General features: G+C 45.5%; 1 long non-coding RNA gene across 1 annotated transcript in view; it reads right to left on the bottom strand.

Moving 5' to 3' along the window:
- Positions 1-16,719: 16,719 nt before the first annotated feature.
- LOC106507156 (uncharacterized) overlaps positions 16,720-21,186 on the bottom strand; it is a 38,447-nt gene continuing 33,980 nt past the window's right edge. The window contains exons 2-3 of the long non-coding RNA XR_002346852.2: positions 20,654-20,801; positions 16,720-20,411 (exon numbers count right to left, since the gene is read on the bottom strand). This is a non-coding gene — a long non-coding RNA (uncharacterized LOC106507156). The remainder of the gene's footprint in view (positions 20,412-20,653; positions 20,802-21,186) is intronic.

Here is a 21,186-nt window from a genome sequence, read left to right on the forward strand (position 1 = left end):
CTGGGCCCTGTCTTGCTTCTCGCAGTGCTGTCTGAGGACCGGCAGCATCCAAATTGTGGTTCATCCCAGTGCTTCTGAACCAGCACCTGCCTTTGAGTAAGAGCCTCAGGTTGACTCCCGTGGGGGTGACGTTTGAGGAGGTTGCCTTCTAGGACACTAAGACAGCAGAGCAGAGCTGTTCCAAGAGGAGAGGTCGGTCTGCCCCTGGAGTTCTTCTAGCTGTTCTTACAGTCTTTCCCTATGACCTCCATTGTCAGTGATTTGGGAGACCCTGGCTTACTCTGATTGCCAGGGAGAAATTCCTGAGGGTCTGGAGATAGCCTCGGGGAGACGAAGCTCTGATAACACACATGGAACTGACTGTACATCAATATTTAAAATTCTTTTGGCTACTGTTGGTTTGGAGAGAAGCACAGTGTCCACTTGCAACAGAGGCCAATCCTGGCCAGGGAGGGGCTGAACGTGGACACGGCAGAGATGCGGGTCAGCCTGGGAATGTCCATATGTCACAGGTGCAGCCCTAAAAAACAAAAACTTCCCAATTTTATACCTAAAAATGATTCTTCCTGCAATTGTATTTTATCATTTACTCCCACTTTCATTGAATAACTATAAATCTTCAGAGCGCTCGCATTCCGCTAAAGACAACTTATCATTGCCTTCTACCCAACCTAACAGAACCTGGAAGTGTCAGGCGGCAGTGTGCCAGGAAGAGAGAGCAGGGGAGTTTTGCGGATCACTAGCGGATCTGCCACACTTCCCAGGAAGGTAAGGATCTGCCTTGAGAGTCTTCACACCAATCCTTTGGGCACAGAGTCAGAGACCTGACTTGAGAAGAGTCATCTGAAAAGAAACAGGGCATGGCTAGCTCTCTTCCTTACTGTGAGACATCCATGAGATTGTTTAGGGGGAAAAAAATATTAAGGACACGAGGTAACATGAACAGAAAGAAATGGCACCAGTACCAACACGGGAACACGGGTCACAGCCCTGCCCCCCAGCTCCGAGGGAGACCATAGCTTGATTTTTGTCACTTTTCATCCACCACTCTAGTGGACGGCAATGAACTAGACTAGACTGTGTCCAACCTGGAGGGTGAAACACGTTGATAAATCTGGGAAGAAAAGCCTCAGAGGTGACTGTGATGGTTGTGTGTAAGGGTCTGACAGTCCCTGGAAAGCAAAGGATGCTTTAGTGTGTGTGCCTCAGCGAGGCAGGATTGGTCAGTAGAGAGCTTTTCAATGTGACAGTTGCCAGGCACGCAGCCCTATAAAAATTCATGCTTCTTCATGTGGTTTTCAGTAACTAAGTTCAAAGGGGTGGCCATCTACATGGGTACAGGACTTGAAAAAAGACTCATAAATGAGAAATGCAAACACAACATCCCACTAGTATTCAAAGAAGTAAACCTCATATTAGCAGTGGGGTAGCCTTTTTGCTGATCACCATAGCAAAAATGAAAATAAACCACATTTTCTTCTCCCTATCCCCAAAACCCAACCACCTGATCATGCTCACAGTGTCAGTGAGGACAGGTGGAATCAGCATTTTCATACACTGTTCTTTTTTTCACATTTTAAAGTTTTTTTGTTTTTTTTGTTTTTTTGTTTTTTTTGGCATTTCTTGGGCCGCTCCCGTGGCATATGGAGGTTCCCAGGCTAGGGGTCTAATCGGAGCTGTAGCCATCAGCCTACGCCAGAGCCACAGCAATGCAGGATCCGAGCCGCGTCTGCAACCTACACCACAGCTCATGACAACGCCGGATCGTTAACCCACTGAGCAAGGGCAGGGACCGATCCCGCAACCTCATGGTTCTTAGTCGGATTCGTTAACCACTGCGCCACGACGGGAACTCCAAAAAAAAAAAAAAAAAAAGTTTTCTTGAAGTATAGTGGATTTCCAATGTTGTGATGACTTCTGCGATTTCATACACTGTGCTGAGTATGAAAGCTAGCCATTTGGCAGTTTGTTTTTCATTTCTAAGGTTTTTGTAAGACCTGCGTCATCTTTGACACAGTAATTCCAGTTCTAGGGCTTCCAATTAACATAATAACCAGAGAGACCAAGATAACCCAAAGAGACAAATACAACAATAATACAGTCATCTTCATCTTTTAAGAGGGATAGGCTGGAAATAGCCTACACGCCCAGCAGTAACAGAATAGTTAAGAACGGTATGGCACAGCCACAGAGTGGTTTTTCCATAGCCTTTAAAAGTGTCATTTTCCAAGGGTCTTTAGAATAACTATACAAATGATCTCCATCTTTTCAAGAAACATTTAAGCGAAGGAAACGGGAAATTTGGCCCAAGTTAGGCTGGAAGCAGCTGTGAATAATGAAATAAGGGACAACTTCTTAAATGCTTCTTTATATTGTTTGTGTACCTTCTAAGAGATGAACTATCACTTTGATAAGTAGGCATATGAAGCAGAAAACCCATTTTTATTTTTGCTTTTTATGGCCACACCCGCGGCATATGGAGGTTCCCAAGCTAGGGGTCTAATTGGAGCCACAGCCGCCACAGCAATGCAGGACCCAAGCGCCTCTGGGACCTGCACCACAGCTCAGGGCAAAACCAGATCCCTAACCCGCGGAATGAGGCCATGGATCAAACCTGAAACCTCATGGGTCCTAGTCAGATTCTTTTCCTCTGCACCATAATGGGAACTTCAGAAAACCCTTTTTTAAAAAATTAGAAAGGAATGTGCCCTTAGTCCCATAATATTAAGCCAGAGGCCAGAGAGCGTCCAAAGCAGGGCAGTGGGGGTGGGGCGGCTTATCCCTGAGCTTGTTTGGAATTGCTGGTGTCTGGTGATAATAAGAGCACGCTGACTTCTCATAGGGTTTATCCTTGTTTCTCAATTCTATCCTTGGGGTTTAGATTGCTCTCACCCCTTCCTCTACCCTGCCTTTGCAGCTACTGATAAAAGGATCCTTCTATGTGGAGGAAATTGCTTTTAAGATTCCTTTTAACTTGGGGTTATGGTGACTCTTGGGAAACCATTGTGCAGTGTTGCTGAAGCTGTCCTGGCCAGGCATTGTACCCACGATGCTTTGTGTGGAAGCTGGGGACCACTGCTTTCAACAACACACCTCTTATCTCATGTGATCAACATGCCTTCAGACAGAGCGCTGTGTGTACTAATTTTAACAAAGCCCATGTACGTGTGGTTTAAGAGGAGTGCTTTGTTGAATGTGTCTCCTAATTTCCTCAAACTGCAGTATGACTTTTATCAAGTGATGCAAACAGATTAAGTGATATTATGCTCCCATCTGCAAAGCCTTTAATTCAGCACTCTACCATTTTAAGACACCAAGTCTCAAAAAGAGGCAAACATCTGCATTGGAGGGTTAGGGTGACAGATGCTGTTGGCACTGATGAAGGGTGGCACCATCTGTAGGAGAAGGTCGTGCTTATCGTCTTGGCACTGACTGCTGAAGAGTGAAAGCATGAACTGAAATAAAACCTCCAACACACCAGCTTTTGTTTTTAAGTTTGCAAAATTAGCGGCTAACAGAATGAAGCCATGTCAGGTTACACAACTTTAGATATTGTTGGCCTTGTTCGAATCCTTTTGGTCTTCTTGGTCTGAGTTCATTTGAAAAGATCACTGTACTGACCAATAGGTGCAAAGAGCGAAACTTATTTAACCAGCTGTCCAGCTGGGATATTTCTGAGATACTCCCGCTTCCCTGGAGGCTCCAGGGTAGAACCAGGTTATGAAAATGGGTCAGCCTTCAAATCACCCATAATAATGTAGGGGTGGGGGTAGAGGAGCACGGAGGGGATGGAGCAGCTTAGCTAAAATTCCAAAATGTTTGTCCCCCTTAGGGTGGAAATTAATCAACAGGAGAGGTCTTAGAGATTTTCATGAATATAATTATATCATACAATAATAACATAATATATATTCATGTGTATCATGTATGTTATTTGTCCATTTGGAGCCTGCATGGGATAAAAAACTCCCTAAGAGTGAAAACCAAGTGTCCTTTTTTAACTCCCTTTGCAACTGCATCAGTAAAGATATTGTTCTTAAAATAGGCCTTAAAAAAGGAGCTGTAAGAGTTGATCTGATAGAAGATCTAACTACTCTAGTCACCTGGTGGTTGTTTGCAGAAGAGCCCTGAATTCTGGGTTTTTGCTGCACCCCTCTCTTTCACATCCCCTGGGCAGGACTCCTGTAATGAGGATATGCTGCCACCAGGTGGCAGTCATACCACATTTGTTAGGAGGCTCTGCTGCTTTAGAGGGCAGATGAGATTCATTTTTCCTCCCACCTATAAAAGTACGTTTAGCTCTTCATTAAAGAAGCCAAATTTAAGCATTATTACCCAATTCCTCATGTATAGTATATTAAAAACCAAACCATTACATGATTCAGGTATAATTCAGTACTGTCTCATCAAGTTTAAATGGTTCAATTCTTTTTTTTTTTTTTTTTTTGTCATTTCTTGGGCTGCTCCCACGGCACATGGAGGTTCCCAGGCGAGCGGTCGAATAGGAGCTGTAGCCACCGGCCTACACCAGAGCCACAGCAACGTGGGATCCGAGCCGAGTCTGTGACCCACACCACAGCTCACGGCAACACCAGATCCTTAACCCACTGAGCAAGGCCAGGGATCGAACCCGCAACCTCACGGTTCCTAGTCGGATTCGTTAACCACTGACCCACGACGGGAACTCCTAAATGGTTTAATTCTTTATCCCTGTTATATATTTTTAAATTTTTACGTCTTCTAAAACAACTTACTGACGTATAGTTGATTTACAATGCTGTGGTAGTTTCAGGTATACAACCAAGTGATTTAGTTTTATATACATATATTTTTTTCAAGAGTCTTTTCCAATAGAGGTTATTACAAGATGTTGAAAATAGTTCTCTGTGCTATACAGTAGGTCCATGTTGTTTATTTAATATATAGTGTATTATGTATATATGTGTGTATGTGTTAATCAGACTCATTTATCTCTTTCCCCTAAGTGGTTCAGTTCTTAATACTGCTCTCTTTCCCTTTACACTTTTCTGACATTTTCCCAAAAGGATTTAAAGGAGCAAAACTTCAATCTTGAATCGAAAACTTCAATCACCTAAAAATGATTCTTGTTCCTGCAATTATAGTGTATTTTAAGCACTTACTTCCCCTTTCATTTAGTAAACATAAATCTTCAAAGCATTTCACTTTTCATTTAAAAGAAGGGCATGTAGGTGACTATTAAACTGCTAACATAGAAACCTTTCATTGAATTATTAACTATTAAATTGCTCAAGCAGAATCCTTTTAATGAATGAAATTTCATTTCACCCCCTTCACTGTAAGTGCAAACAGGGAAAATATCTTCTTTGGGGTTAGCCCCCACTTATAGGGGACATGATTTGGCCAGAGCAACAATTTTTTTTTCTTTTGTCTTTTTAGGGCCACACCTGTGGCATATGGAGGTTCCCAGGCTAAGGGTCTAATTGGAGCAGTTGCTGCTGGCCTACACCACAGCCACAGCAACGCCAGATCCTCAACCCACTGAGTGAGGACAGGGATGGAACCCGCAACCTCATGGTTCCTAGTGGGATTTGTTTCCACTATGCCACGACGGGAACTCCCCACAACAACAATTTCAAAGTAGATTATTTGTCACTGCTCCTTCCTGTCTCATAGGTCTCTGGTAAACCATATAAATATGGAGTCTTGGTGGTATTATATATATATATATTTTTTAGGTCCACACTAACACATGGAAGTTCCCAGCTAGGGGTCGAATTGCAGCTGTAGTTGCGCGCCCACAGCACAGCAACGCAGGATCCATGGCGTGTCTACGACCTACACCACAGCTCATGGTAACACCGGATCCTTAACCCACTGAGTGAGGCCAGGGATCGAACCCACATCCTCATAGTTACTAGTCAGGTTCCTAACTAGCTGAGCCACAAGGGGAACTAACTCCCTGGTATTTTAAGTATTTAAATGATAACAAAGTTTCCCTTAAAATGTAATTGTGCTTTGTTTTGATCTCTATTATTAAGGGGACGATTACGAAGGTGAATTTTTTCCAGAAGTTTTAGTGGAGAGAAGAAGCAGGAGGAAGGGCAGAATTAGGAGGAACTAGAAGAGGATTTTGGCGGGAGGGAGAAAGAATCAGGAAAACTAAAAAAGAGGTTCCTAAGTTAAAATAGGTAACTATTAAAACAATATACCAGAGCAGAAAGGTTGAACCTGAATATTCCAGGCCATTACGCAGATGGCAAGGAGCTCCTGGTGACTCTAGTGGACTCAAGTGTGGCTGCTCTGGGCTCCAGGGTCCAGAATATGTCCCCTTCCTCTGAGAGAGCAGAAGGAGAGGCTGTCCAGACAGCAGCTGGAGCAGCAGGTAGGGGCCAGGCTATTTGTGAGAGGTTCCCTACTCCTTCCAGGACCTCTGGACAGACACAGGAATGGGGGGTCACTAAGCCCTGGCCACTGGAAGGTGGAGGGTGTGGATCCAGCAATCACAGGAACAAAGTGGTACAGGGACCTCATCTAGAATGGCCAAGCAGATAGACGGGCCTTGGAGACATTGGCGTCCATCTACCGAGGAATAGAACAAGGTACAGATTCTTGTGTCCTCATGTCCTTCAACTTGCAGCAGTGGTCTATTGTCTTTCCAGCATGCAAATCCCCAGGAACATCCGTCTACATTAAGCTCTGAATCTGTGCTTCTTCAGTTTTCAAACGCATCTATGTCATGTGTGGACCTTGTTCAGGTCCAGACTCGAATTCAGATTCACCACTGTTTCATGTCTTATCAACATCAACCCCAGGTGATGCTGATGTTGCTGGCCCATGGGCTGAACTTTGAGAAGCAAAGATGTAAGCAAACAGGTGTTCTCCTTGCCTTCCCCACGGGCTCCTACATTTGCAAAGAGCAACCAAAACTAGGCACTCAGGCAAAGACAATTCTCAGCCCAAAGGGCGGGCATTCATGGTGGATTGTAAGGCTCGAAGGTAAAGCAGGGGAGATGGGAGGTGGGCAGCAGCTGCCCTGAGACTCTTCAGTGGATATCCTTGAGAAGACCTATGTTTTCCTCACTGGGCCAGCCCCGGGACAACACGTATACATAAACTCCCTTCACCAAAGTTTTCCTTCTAAGGAGACTTGTACGGCTTCAGGCTGTGTCCATGATAGTCCCCTGCCCTGTTGGTGACCATCATATAAAGTGACACACGGAGGCTTTAGCAAGGACATTTAGATTCCACACTTGACCTTTTAATGATGGAAGGAAAGGCTTTGGACTGCTTTCAGAGAACGAGGTAGGGACCTGATTTCAGGGGACTCCTTGACGCCCCTCCATCAGCTGCGAGAGGCGGCCAGCACCAATGGAATCAATGGTGTTGCCATCTCGCTCCTTGAACCAGGTCTCCTTCTTAGTACCCAGCAAAACATGACAACGTTCTCACAGCAAACCTTTGTCCCAGGGTCATTTGTTGGGGCATTAGCTGCAGCAGCTGCACCCAGCCCCGAAGTGACATGTCTGTTTAATCCCCGCCAGCGTGTCAGGCCACCCGTCCAGCTCTTCTTTTATATAGCCTTGTGTGGAGCAACTCCCCAGAGAGTTATAATTAGAATTTTAAAAGCGCATAAACAAAATTCAAGCCACAGAAATCTACCCCCCAGCCCCCAACCTCAGAAAAGCTAGAAGTGTCCGAGTACAATTTCTTTTAAAAAGACTTTATAGGAAGAAAACACAACGTGAAACTGACAGCAGTACCAGCCTGAACCCAGCCAGAACGCAGACTGGGACTTGAACCCACGTGGCGGGACACGAACCCAGCCAAGGCCAGATTGGGACTTGAACACACGCACTGGACTTAAACCCAGCCAAAACCCAGATTGGGACTTGAACCCAGGTGCCCGGACTCAAAACCAACCTAAAGCCAGACTGGAACTTAAATCCATGGTTTTAAATTTGACTTACCCTGTTGTCTGGACTCACCAAGGCTCAGGTTCTTTATGCCTCCACGCAGAAGGAATTCAGCGACACAGAGTGACTAGGCAAGAAACAGACCTGATAGGATAGGACACTTAGAAGACATGCACACAGACAGGCAGAGAAGCTTCTGCCCTAGGATCTGGTGGGCCACAGTTTTATCATCCAAGGGGAGTGGGGGCTGGAAAGGCCCGCCTCCTCCTTTCCGGGAAAAGTAGCTCCTCCTTAGTATCCGGTGAGGTCTGTATTCAAATCAGCTGAAAGGCAGTCCTCCAACTCTTACCCTCGGCCTGAATCTGAATGCAGGTCTCATCCCATCCCCCACCCAATTAATGCTCGCACCTCCACTAGTTAAGCAAGGCTGCCTTGTTCTGATGGCTTTCTTGAACGGACAGTGGTTTCCCAACATCCCAGGTTTCCCTCTTTCTCTATGATTCCCTATTGGGCCTTCTACAACCACCTGTGCCTACTCCATCCCTATCAAAAGGAGTAGACTTGGATAGAAACAAAAGAGTCCAACAAAAAAGGGGCCAACTCATGACCGAAGAAGCTGTTTATGGATTGAGGATTATATTTAAATGAAGGAGTTTGAGAGGAGAGAGTGGCTTTGATGAATTGGGAAACTTAACTTGTAGGCTATGTCTCTGGAGAAATCCCTCAGCAGAAAATGGTTCCACATGTGTCCAATGTTAAGAGACTAAGGGTTCGGGGAACACTAGACAGTCACTAGATGGGGGAGACAGGAACGACAGAGGCGCTGAGATGGCTTCGGTTTTTGAGGAAGGGGAAAATGTGCCTGAAAATATGAAGGACCCCCAATGGCAAACATAGAAGCAAGGAGCTGAGCCCTGGTAATTCACTCACCTTCTAGCAAGGAAGGAAATTCATTTGACTGTAGGTTGGGGGTCAAATTCAAAAAATCAGAGAATCTTTGAAATAGACGCCTCAATTTACAAGAGCATCTTCCCTCTTTGTTTTCGGGGACCATTAAACGTTATTTCCTGGGAGTTATCCTATGGAACCACCATTGTAAAACTAACACTGTCCCCAGTACTCCATACCCAATACCCAATCATGAGGATTTTTTAATTTTAATTTTATGGGAATATGGTTGACTTACAAGTTTGTGTTAGTTTCAGGTGCACAGCAGAGTGAATCAGTTCTACCTACACAAATATCCATTCCTTTTCAGATTCCTTTCCAGTATCCATCACTACAGAGTACTGAGCAGATCTCCCTGAGCTCTACAGTGGGTCCTTTAACAAAGGGTCTTAGCTGCGCGAAAAGCCAGCTGTGATCCCTCCCATTATTTAAGGCAATTACTTAGATGCAAAGCCAGGATCCCTCAACGTGAACCTACGGTATCACATCCATCCGAGGCCCCTTGGAAACCACCCTGCACCATTCCCTCATCCCGTCTCACAGAGTCTGAAAGATGGGTGTTATATTTCCGGAGGTTGAAAAAAATAACCCAAGGCTTGCATATGGAAACAGCAGTAGAGTGAAAGGCTGATTCACACTCCTTGTCTATCTGACTCCAAAGCCCTCCTTCATCCCCACCCCCACTGCACCCAAGGAGGTGGGGCTCCCTGGGGAGTGGAGAAGGGCCCTTGCTGGCCTATCAGCGGGCTCGCTTCCGCTTGTGTGAGGCTGGCACCCCAGACTGCACACCACAGCTCTGGAGGTGAGGCAGGACTTATCCTCAGAGCCCCCCCCGCGGTGAGGAGTCCAGATTGACACATCCATTTCTCAGGCTTTTACAAAACCAGGAGTGACGGGAAAGAGCTCATGCAATCATCATCTGTAAGACATTTTTTAAAACGGAGAAGAAAAAAAATCAACTTTCAGTATTACTCCCCTGCAACTCATAGACTGTGCCTCCTCTGATTTCCCAAGAATAACCATCTCTTCTTCCTTCTCCCTGCTACTTCTTTTCATCCTGATTTTTAAAATGATAACACCACAGACCCTGGGAGCTAGACTCATTGAAGGTTTATTTTTAGGCGAGCTTTACAAGAACTATGCAGCCCACCTGTGGCCATTAAGGATCCTAGAATGCTCCTGTGAGGCTGGCACCCTGGGCACTGGCTGTCCTCCAGTGCGGGTCGCTATATTTAGCCCGACTACAAGTTCTCCCCTGCCACAGAGCCTGAGGCCACATTTTCACTTCCTGAGTTTGTATGGGGAGGGGGGTGATCCATCTGCACTGGGGCTCTCTCATCTGCCCTGGGCTCTGCCACTGCTCCATAAGGGATTTTCAGAACATGTCATTCAAGCCTTGGGACTCAGAGCATCTGTAGAGTGGTTCACGGACCCCTGCCACGAAGGATAGTGAATTACTGGCAGTGACTCTGGAAGTCTGGAGTATTGCATGTCAGCAGTGTCGCCCAATGTGGAGAATGGGAAGTAACGTGCGGAGGAGAAGTTTCCACCGAATGTAGGACCTGCGGGAGCTGGCAGAGTTAGACAAGGTTCCACGTGAGACGCCACGGGCTGGGAATGATCCAGATGGAAGCCTAGAGCAGAGAGGGTGTCTGGGACTCTGAGAGAGTCTATGCTTTCCTCTCCTAATGCCACACTGACCTGGCCTCTTGAGAACTTGCATCACGGCTAGCTGTAATCACCAAAACTCCTTCTCGTTGTGGCGAGGGGATATGTTTACAAAGAATGTTATGGTTCATTTCTTCTTGCTTGGAAGTTGGGATCTTGAGAATCCTTGGTTTTAGGACCAAACGCAAAGGTTAAACTCAAACTTCTTAAAACATCCTCTTGGTTAGATAGCTATTCATTTCTTTTGTAAGAGAAACAGCCACAAAGAAAAGAAAAAAAAAAAAAACCCATGTCAGCTTTGTGGAAACTACCTAAAAATCAGCAAGAGGGGTAGTGAATTTCCTAAGCACATTTTTCCTTTCAGATAGTGTTTTCATCTTTCTCTGACTATAAGATGATCATATGGTAGAGGAATCAAAAACTCTTTGGGGATAATGATAATTTCCTGACATGGAAAATTGACGCAAGTTTTCTTCTGTTAAGTTGAGGCCAACTTCAAACACACACACTGGCAAATATGCACATGTTCATGATTCCTCCGAAATCCTAGGCTCTGGCTTCTCCTTTGCAGGTGTAAGTGATCCTCAGTGTCAACTGGCTCAACACACTGCTAACTTGTAACTGGGAATGAACTTAGCGAAATGCCCACATCTGGGCCCAGATTTGCTTTATACTTTTTTTTTTTTGTGGTCATTTCAAGAATGTATTTTCCAAAAGCCTTTTAGAAGCAGTTACAGCAAATATTATTACCTAAATTGTTCATTATCTAGATGGTGGGGAAGATCACTAATTCCAAGGATCTGAATCGTTTCAAAGTTTTCAACCAGTAAAAAGCAATACTTGCTCTGGAAGTACATGATGCATTAGCTTTACTCTCAGAGGATCTGAAACTTTTTTTTTTTGGCCGCACCTGCAGCATATGGAAATTCCCAGGCCAGGGATCGAATCTGGTCCACAGCTGTGACCTGCCCCATAGCTGCGGCAATATGGTATCCTTAACCCACTGCACGGAGCTGCACCTCCACAGAGATGATGCTGGTTTTTAGCTCACTGCACCACAGCAGCAACTCTGGAGTCTGAAACTCTTCAGCATGAATTCCATCAAAATGTTTCACTTCCGGTTATACTCCAATAAGCTCTTTGGTCCAAAGGCTGCTGCCTCTTCTGTTCCTGAGCCAAGACATGCGGGCTGCCCAGGGCAGAGATGTGTTCTGGGTGACCCCGTCTGTAGACCTCCCCAAGATCACAAGTGAAGTCCCCCCTCCTCAGAATCTTTGGCAAAGACGATGCTCTAAGATGAGATTCAGGAGGGTATAATCCATTATAACTGGCCAAAGGCAAATGCTTATGTAAATGAGGGTCTTAGTAGATGAAATTGAAATAAATGGACCTCATCCTATGCCAAAGGGCCTGGTCTCCCCATTAAAAGACAAATAACTGTGGACGTTATAGCTCTCTTCAAGGATTTCCTGTCGTGTTTGCCTCAACACTCTGCCGAAGTTTTCTAGAAGAGATTAGATCTCTGAGAATTTTTTCCTTCTTCTTGTCTTTGATTTGGAAGATCCACCGGGATGGAAAGTAACATTTCTCCAATGGTTAACTTTCCAAACAAACAAATGAACAAAAATAAACAAAAGAGCACCTCAAGGGGTCACAAATATCTGAAGTAGCATCCATCACCCCTGTTGAACCCTGTGAGGGCGCATCAGATAAGCATTTCCAGCCAGTCTTAGATGATCGCTGCCCTGATGGCCACCAGGCAGCTGAAGATCAAGTGTGCTCCCTGCGCCCCACCCCCTGCATTTCCTTTCTAGGTCTCCTCTTCCTCATTGGAAACTATCTTTATCCCCACAGTTACTGGATTTGAAGTCAGATCTTAGACCAGTCCCTAGTCTACTCATAGCTAAGTGTGGTCTCTTGAAGTTCTAGAAGGTCTGTAGGTTTGTTTCTCATCTGTGAACAGGTTGAGGTCCTATCCAAGAGAGGGGATGTTCATGGCAAGTGTGGTGGGAGATGACACGCAGACATTGACTCAAGCTAGGCTTGCAGCCATCCTCTATCCGTCTCTGCACCTTGGCCCACACACTGAATCGGCCTCTTTTTCAGCCATTCTCACTCTCTCTGGACCAGACCTCCATCAGCTCCCTCTAGGAATATAGTGATTGTTGGTCCTAACTGGCCTATTTATCTCCAGTCCATCATTCCCATTCCTGGTAGTAGGTGCAGGGGAGGGAAAAATTATTTTTTCTCCACCCACTTCAGGTTGATTGAATGGAGTTATGCAAATTAGACTGACAACTAGAGGGAGGCTGGGAGCATTTCTCATGTCTGCTTTTTAGGGCCACACCTGCAGCATATGGAGGTTCCTAGGCTAAGAGTTGAATCAGAGCTGGATCTGCTGGCCTCCGCTACAGCAGTGCCAGATCTGAGCCTTGGCTGCAACCTACATTGACACTCACAGCAATACCAGATCCTTAACCCACTGAGGGGGGCTGAGGCCGGGGGTCAAACTCACATCCTCATGGCAACGATCCAGGCTCTTAATCGGCTGAGTCGCAATGGGAGCGCCTTCATTGGCTTTCTCTTCAAAATCATCCATATGCCAAAGTGGCATTTTGGGGGGTGACATTCTGTTATCCTTCACATACGAATGTGTACATACTTACACATATTTACATGCTGTATTTTACATGGATATTTGCATGCTGTATCCCCCAGCTCAAAACCTTAAGTAACTATCCTTTGCATATAGAAAAAATATCTCCTTCGCCTGGCCTTCAACGGCCCCATCATCTAGCTTCAACCAACCTTTGAAAACATATTGTGCATTATATCCCCTCCAACCACACTGAGCTTCTGATCCTTTTCCAAGCACGCTATGCATTTGCAGAGTCTTGTATCTTTGTTTAAATGCTTCTGTTACAGTGGAACCGTTCTCTTCCCAATCCGAATCTTGTGTGTTCTGCCAAACACACGTCAAAAGATACTTAGAGTCATCCCAGAAACTTACCCTCACAATGAGTCACCCACCGCCTGCCTCCCCTTGGCATCTCCTGTTCCTCTCTCACGGCCTCAGACTTACGCTGCCCTACGGAGCGACCACAGGAGATCTTACACTGAAGACACACGTTGCCTCATTTACCTTTGTTTCCCCTTTCCCCTCAAATATTCGGCAGAGAGCTTTGCACAGAGTCAATGCTCAGTGAACAGGTTTTGACCAATGAAAAAACGAAGAGCACAGAACTAAGAAAGAACAGTAAGTCGCACCTTTGCCTAACTTACTGAGAGTTAAGCGGGAGCCCAGAGAGACCCTGTCATCGTTCCATAAGTCACTGAGCCCGGAGCACAGAGCCTGGAGTCACTTTCTCCAGGTCCGAAGCTCAGCTGTGTGGTGCTATTATAACTTCGCGTTCCTGCTGAGACACAATGTCAGGCTGAGATGTAGCCATGGCCTGTGACAGTTAATTAAGTACAGGTGTCCTCAGAAGCCATCTGGAAAGAAGGCGATCTTGGGCCTGCTGTGCGCTCACTAATCCCTGGGGCTGGGGAGGAGGGCCGTGTCAGTTTAAATCAGTTTGGCTAGTGGGAGCTTTGTTTAGACACCTGCTCCTCTTCAGTAACCAAAGGTAACTGATAGCTGTGTGCTTGTACGTGCCCAGACAGGCTTCCAGCCCCCAACAGCCAACTAAAATTATCCTTCTTGAGGGATCTATTTGAATCTGACGTGTGCTCATTTCTTTTCTTCAAAATATCATGGAAATATCAAGAGACTGCTCACTGCTATTTGGGGATAGACAACAATGTCTCTCTCGACAGGCCTCAGGCTTGGGGTGCTTCCAGAACCCCATGGGGGCCAGACACCCAGGCATCTTGGAGGAAGAGAGGAAAAGGCTGGAGGCTGCAGATCTTTCTCCTCCATTTAGAATTTCTCAGGAAAGAGGTCGATGTTTTTGCCGCAGACATTGCTCTGGACCACAGACCCCGCCTTCCTCCCCTGGCAACCTTCAGCCCCTTCACCCCTAAAGTTCAGTCTAAAATACTGCCTCTTCCCCTGAGACTGTCCCTGATGTATGCGGACCCCATTTCTCTCTTTTCTCTGATCTGTTCTTATACTTCTCATTGGTACCACCAAATTTGCATTTTTTGGCCTCTCTCTGTTTTAAAGATGTTAGCTTAAGCTTCCCTGCCAGAAGGCAGGCCTCTTTAGGGGCTGGAATAATGCCTCTCTTTCGCCTCCTACCACAGTCTCACTTGACAAACACTTCTTGGAAGTCATTGACATCAAGTCAGAAGCTTCAGCTGCTATCACAGTCTCTTGACAACCCTGATTCCTAAAAATCCTTTAGAAACCCAAAAGCAAGCTGAATTGCTGCTTAAAAACAGTTCCTTAAAGACCAAAAATACTCCTACAAGGAATCTTACACCAGTGACAGCTCAAATCATTTGTGGGCACTTCCTTACCCAGCATGAGCTACATTCAGAGACTCCTGATGGACTTTAAGGAAGACAGAGCTTTTTGTTTTTATTATTTATTTATGTATGTTGCTTTTTAGGGCTGTACCAACAGCATATGGAGATTCCCAGATTAGGGGTCAAATCAGAGCTACAGCTGCAGGCCTACACCACAGCCATAGCCACTTGGGAGCCCAGCAGCATCTGTGACCTACATCACAGCCCATGGCAACGCCAGATCCTTAACCCACTTGAGTGAGGCCAGGGATTGAACCCACATCCTCACAGATAGTAGTCGGATTCATTTCCTCTGGGCCACAATGGGACCTCCAAGAAGGCAAAGTTTTTAATCTTCTGAGTCACATGATGGAGAGGAAAGTGGCCATCAGAGAAGTCCTTCAAAAAGGGCAGGATGAGCTCAGGCTACTGGGGACACAGTGAAACAGAAGAGGTTGGAAGCTGCCATTCACCCCATTTGATGCTTAAAATCATTCTGAAATTTCCAGGCCATATTTTTTTTTGTTTTTTGTTTTTGTCTTTTTAGGGCCCCACCCATGGCATATGGAGCTTCCCAAGCTAGGGGTTGAATCGGAGCTGTAGCCGCTGGCCTATGTCGTAGCTGCTGGCCTATGTCACAGCCACAGCAATGCCAGATCCGAGCCACATCTGTGACCTACACCACAGCTCACAGTGACACTGGATCCTTAACCCACTGAGCAAGGCCAGGGGTCGAACCCGCACCCTCACGATTCCTAGTCAGATTCGTTTCCACTGCACCACAATGGGCACTCCCAGGCCATATTTTTTTAAGTGCAGCATTTCCAGCGCTCTCTCATCAACCTTAGAATATGGTTCAAGCTTTGGAAATTAAGAAATCTGTTCCTGTTTCATCTTGAGCATCCTATTAAAGTATAAAGGTTTTTTATACTGTTTGGAATTTCTTCTTCATGTAAAAAGCATGACTCTATGGACTTCCTGGGAATGTATACATTATATATTGGCTACAGTAAGACACTGAAAACTTGAACTCCTAAAATCAAGGGGTGTGGTTGTAGTGAAGGAAGAAGAGATGTGTGGAAGAATAGAATTTTATTGCTGGAATAAACCTTCTGAATGTGTGTGAGGGGAACTCTGGGAGAACAAAGAAATTAGACTCATTAGATTTATTTTATCAGGGAAAAGAGATGGTTAAAGAGCCGTTGACAGTTATGAAGAAAACATTTCTTGGAATTCCCGTCGTGGCACAGTGGTTAACAAATCTGACTAGGAACCATGAGGTTGCGGGTTCGATCCCTGGCCTTGCTCAGTGGGTTAAGGATCCGGTGTTGCCATGAGCTGTGGTGTAGGTTGCAGATGTGGCTCGGATTCCGTGTTGCTGTGTCTCTGGTGTAGGCCGTTGGCTACAGCTCCAATTCGACCCCTAGCCTGGGAACCTCCATATGCCGCAGGAGCGGCCCTAGAAAAGGCAAAAAGACAAAAACAAACAAACCAAAAACAACAAAAAATGCTCATCTTCTTTCAGAACAGATTAGGAGCATTAAATGGTATTAGGCTGTGGTGAAATACGGTATTGAAACCGACAGCACTCATGGCCTGAACCGGGCCAGAACACAGACTGGGACTTGAACCCATGTGCTGGGACTCGAACCCAGCCAAAACCCAGACTGGGACTTGAGCCCACTGTTTTAAATTAGAATTACTCACCCTGTGTCACCCTTTATGCCTCTGTGCAGAAGGAATTCAGTGAGAGACAAAGTGTTGGGCAAGAAATAGATTTTTTAGGACACTTGTGAGAAATACAGCGGGCAGACAAAGAAGCTCTGCTCTGAAGATCCCGTGGGCCACAGTTGTATCATTGAAAGGGTGTGGGGGTCGGAAACGCCCGCCTCTTCCTTTCTGGGAGTCGCGGCTCCTCCTTAATATCCTGGTAAGATGCCTTCTTCAAACTCTTGCCCTTGATCTGAATCTGAATGCAGGCCTCATCCCATCCCCCACCCAACGACCTGAGGCAATTTTCGCCCCTCCACTAGTCAAGCAAGCCTGCCTTGTTCTGATGTCTTTCTAGAACTTACAGTGGTCTCCCAACATCTCCCAGGTTTCCCTCTATCTGTGATCCCCTCTTGGCACTTCTACCACCACCTGTGCCTACTCCAACCCTATCAGCATCATAATGTAACAGCACCAGTAAAACCATCAAAGTTTTGCCTTAAGGAGTTCCCACTGTGGCCAGTGGAAACAAACCTGACTAGCATCCATGAGGATGTGAGTTGGATTCCTGGCCTCCCTCAATGGGTTAAGGATCCACAGTTGCCATAAGCTGTGGTGTAAGCCGGCAGCTGCAGCTCCGATTTGACTCCTGGGAACTTTCATATGCTGCAGGTGTGGCCCTAAAAAGACAAAAAAAGTTTTGCCTTTCAATGCGCTGTAAACTGTGGAAAGGGAAGGATAAAGTTAATAATATCACCAAAGATTTCTCAAAGAAGGATGCTGGGAGTTCCCCTTGTGGTGCAGCAGAAACAAATCTGACTAGGAACCATGAGGTTGAGGGTTTGATCCCTGGCCTTGCTCAGTGGGTTAAGGATCCGGCATTGCCCTGAGCTGTGGTGTAGGCTGGTGTAAGCTGCTCTCAGACACAGCTTGGATTTGGCGAGCCTGTGGCTGTGGTGTTGGCTAGTGGCTACAGCTCCGATTAGACCCCTAGCCTGGGACTTCCATATGCCAAAAGTGTGGTACTAAAAAGCAAAAAAATAAAATACATAAATAAATAAAAAATAAAAAACAAAGAAGGATGCGTCCTAATTTGCGTAAAGCATTTCTTCATTCATGAATTCATTTATTCATTCAAGAACTATTTATTGAGCACCAATTATGTGTCAGGTACAGTAGATAAAGGAACGAATAGAACAGTCAAACCTGGGGAGTTCCTGTCGTGGCTCAGTGGTTACGAATCTAAGAACCGTGAGGTTTCGGGTTCAATCCCTGTCCTTGCTCAGTCGGTTAAGGATCTGGCGTTGCCCTGAGCTGTAGTTTAGGTTGCAGACGTGGCTCGGATCTGGCATTGCTGTGGCTCTGGCGTGGCCTTGGCAGCAACAGCTCCGATTTGACGCCTAGCCTGGGAACCTCCATGTGCCACAGGTGCGGCCCTAGAAAAGGCAAAAAGACAAAAAACAAAAAACAAACAAACAAAAAAACCAGTCAAACCTGTTCTAGGAGGGTGACAGACAATATTAAAAGAAAAATAAAAATGCCCTACCTTGGACAGTAATGTGGGCTGCAGAGAATAAGAATGCAGTCAAGTGGGATAGAAAGCGGGATGTGGGGGATCTCAAATCAAATGGCCAGGGAGGGACTCTCTGGAAAGGCTGTACCTGAGCCAGGTGAAGATTCTGGGCAGAGTGCTCAGGACAAAAGGCTCAGCAGTACGGGGCTGGGGCGTGGGGCTAGAGCAGGAGTGAGGGGACGGTTGCAGGAGAGGATGCTGGGAAGACAGGAGGGAGTGGGGATCACTGCAAGTCTGTGAAAGGACTTTGGGGAGTTTTCACAGAGAAGAGGTGTGATTTGACTTCTTGGGGCTTAGGTTAGGCCGCCCCAACATTCACCACAATGCCGTATTGATTATTTTGAATTAAAGTTACTTAAGAAATGACCAAGGCAATGGTGGGATTATAAATTGGTGCAACCGCTATGGAAAACAGTATGGAGATTCCGCAGAAGACTAAACATAGAACTACCATTTGATCCAGCAATCCCACTCCTGGGCATCTATCAAAAGAAAATCATGACTCCAAAAGACACAAGTACTCTGATGTTCACTGCAGCACTATTTGCAATTGCCAAGACATGGAACAACCTAAATGTCCATCGACAGAGGTGTGGATCAAGAAGATGTGGTGCATATACACAATGGAATATTACTCAGCCATTAAAATGAACGAAATACTGGCATTTTTAGCAACATGGATGGACCTAGAAACTATCATGCTAAGTGAAGTCAGCCATACAATGAGACACCAACATCAAATGCTTTCACTGACATGTGGAATTTGAAAAAAAGGACAGTTGAACTTCTTTGCAGAACAGATGCTGATTCACAGACGTTGAAAAACTTATGGTCTCCGGAGGAGAGAGTTTGGGGAGTGGGGGGATGTGCTTGGGTTATGGGATGGAAATCCTGTGAAATTGGATTGTTATGATCATTATGCAACTACAGATGTGATAAATTCATTTGAGTAATTAAAAAAATAAAAAGCAAATATGTGAACAAAAAAACATTTAAAAAAAAATGACCAACGCAAGAAGGACACTCTGACTCTCTTCTGTCTCCCTGAAAGCAGGAAATACATCTCAAGAGAGAGGTGCCTGCCCTTCGGAGGTAGAAGGACACCCTTATCACCAGAGAAAGGGAACTTGGGGCAAGAACCCCGTATAAACAAGCCTTGTTACTTCTTGAATTTACTACCTGCAGCCCAAACTCTGCTTCGATTATTCACTAATTGCATAACCCAAACCTAAGTTTCTTGGTCCTGGCAGTTAGTCACATACGTATTATTTGTCTACAAAGGAAAAAGCTGCCCACTTTGGCCATTTCTTGGGTTTTGTCTCTATGAGACTCCCCATAGAGACAAGACTTTTTTTTGTCTGTTCATCTTTCTTGCGGCAATTTTGTTATTAGCCCAGCCACACAAACTCAAGAGGGTAGAGTGGAAAATTCCTGCTCCCTGACAGACTTTGTTTTAACAGGGTCACTCCGCTGCTCTGTTGAACGAAGAGGGAAGGAGGGTGTATTAGTCTCCTCAGGCTGCTGTAATAAAGTACCACGACTGAGTGGCTTAAACAACAACTGGAGGCTAGAAATCTGAGATTAAGGGCAGCAGATTGGTCCTTTCTAAGGGCTGTGAGGAAAGAATCTGTCCAAAGCCTCTCTCCTTGGCTCATAGATATGTTGTCTTCTCCCTGTGTGATAAAGGCAATACTGGAGTTCCCACTGTGGCTCAGCAGGTTAAGGATCCGGCATTGTCGCTGCTGAGGCACAGGTTTGATCCCTGGGGGAGGAACTTCCACATGCCATGGGTGCAGGGAGGCTGAGTAAGAGCGGGTTCTTCAGCTCTTACTCCCATTTTAGCCAGAGCAACTCTTTTTCATATTTTAGACGTCCAAGTAAGATTATTTTTATTCTTTTAATTAAAGTGTGGTTGATGTATAATGTTAAGATTTTTTTTTTAAAGGCATCTCTCAAAAAGCATGTAAAGTAAACACTGGATCTCGGAGTTCCATCATGGCTCAGGGGTAACGAATCCGATTAGTATCCATGAGGATGTGGGTTCAATCCCTGGTCTTGCTCAGTGGGTTAAGGATCCAGCATTGCCATGAGCTGTGGTGTAGGTTGCAGATGTGGCTCCGATCTCACATTGCTGTGGTTGTGGCATAGGCCGTGCCACAGGTTCGGCCCTGAAAAGTAAAATAAAAAAAAAAAAAAATTTGAGCGAGAAACTCACCTTGTCACAATTCTTCATTACTTTTCCATCCCAAGGAAGATAAAGTGCAAAATTCTCCGACCTGGAATTAACACAAAGTTGTCTGTAACTGAACCCTGTTGATAGGGAGAATCATATGAAATGGCCATTGTTGTAGGTCAAAATTGTTGATTCTAGCAATCGTCCATAGTTAACTGAAAACGTCTCTGACCTCACCTGCTTTCATTCCCTCGCTCACACACGGGGTAGAATGCTTGGCTGGGAGGCAGGTGTCCACCCTCTTCACTGGCCTGATCAATTTCTACTCATCTTTCCCATCTTAGTTCTGATAGGCATGTCCTCCAGATGGTCTCCAACCTGCAGACTGGGAAAATAGTCCCTTTCTGTGTTTCCATAGCAACCAGTGTGACCCAGCCAGAGCGCTCAGGCACTGATTGAAATGATGTGTTTGTGCTCCAATCATTCCCCAGGAGACCTTCAGGTGTTTGAGGGCATCTTTGCCTCCTCTCCCCCGACCCCCACTGCCTGGCATGGCACATTCCATTTGTTGAACTGAAAGGAATGAAACAAAACCAGCATGTCCTTAGCAAATAACTATCCCTAATGAATTAAGCTGACTGTGGATTTTATACTCGTGTTTGAGTTTCAGAAGACTTTGGTTTTGAGCCTGGACAGTCTTTTCCTATGCTAATAAATGTGATTTGAGGTGGAAGCAGTAATGGAAAGAACAGGTACTTTTGAGAGCTGGA

Source organism: Sus scrofa, chromosome 8 (assembly GCF_054392235.1).
Source record: "Sus scrofa isolate SSC_HxYL_T2T_F1_AM1 chromosome 8, Sscrofa_HxYL_maternal_Yorkshire_Landrace_v2.0, whole genome shotgun sequence".
NCBI lineage: Eukaryota > Metazoa > Chordata > Mammalia > Artiodactyla > Suidae > Sus > Sus scrofa.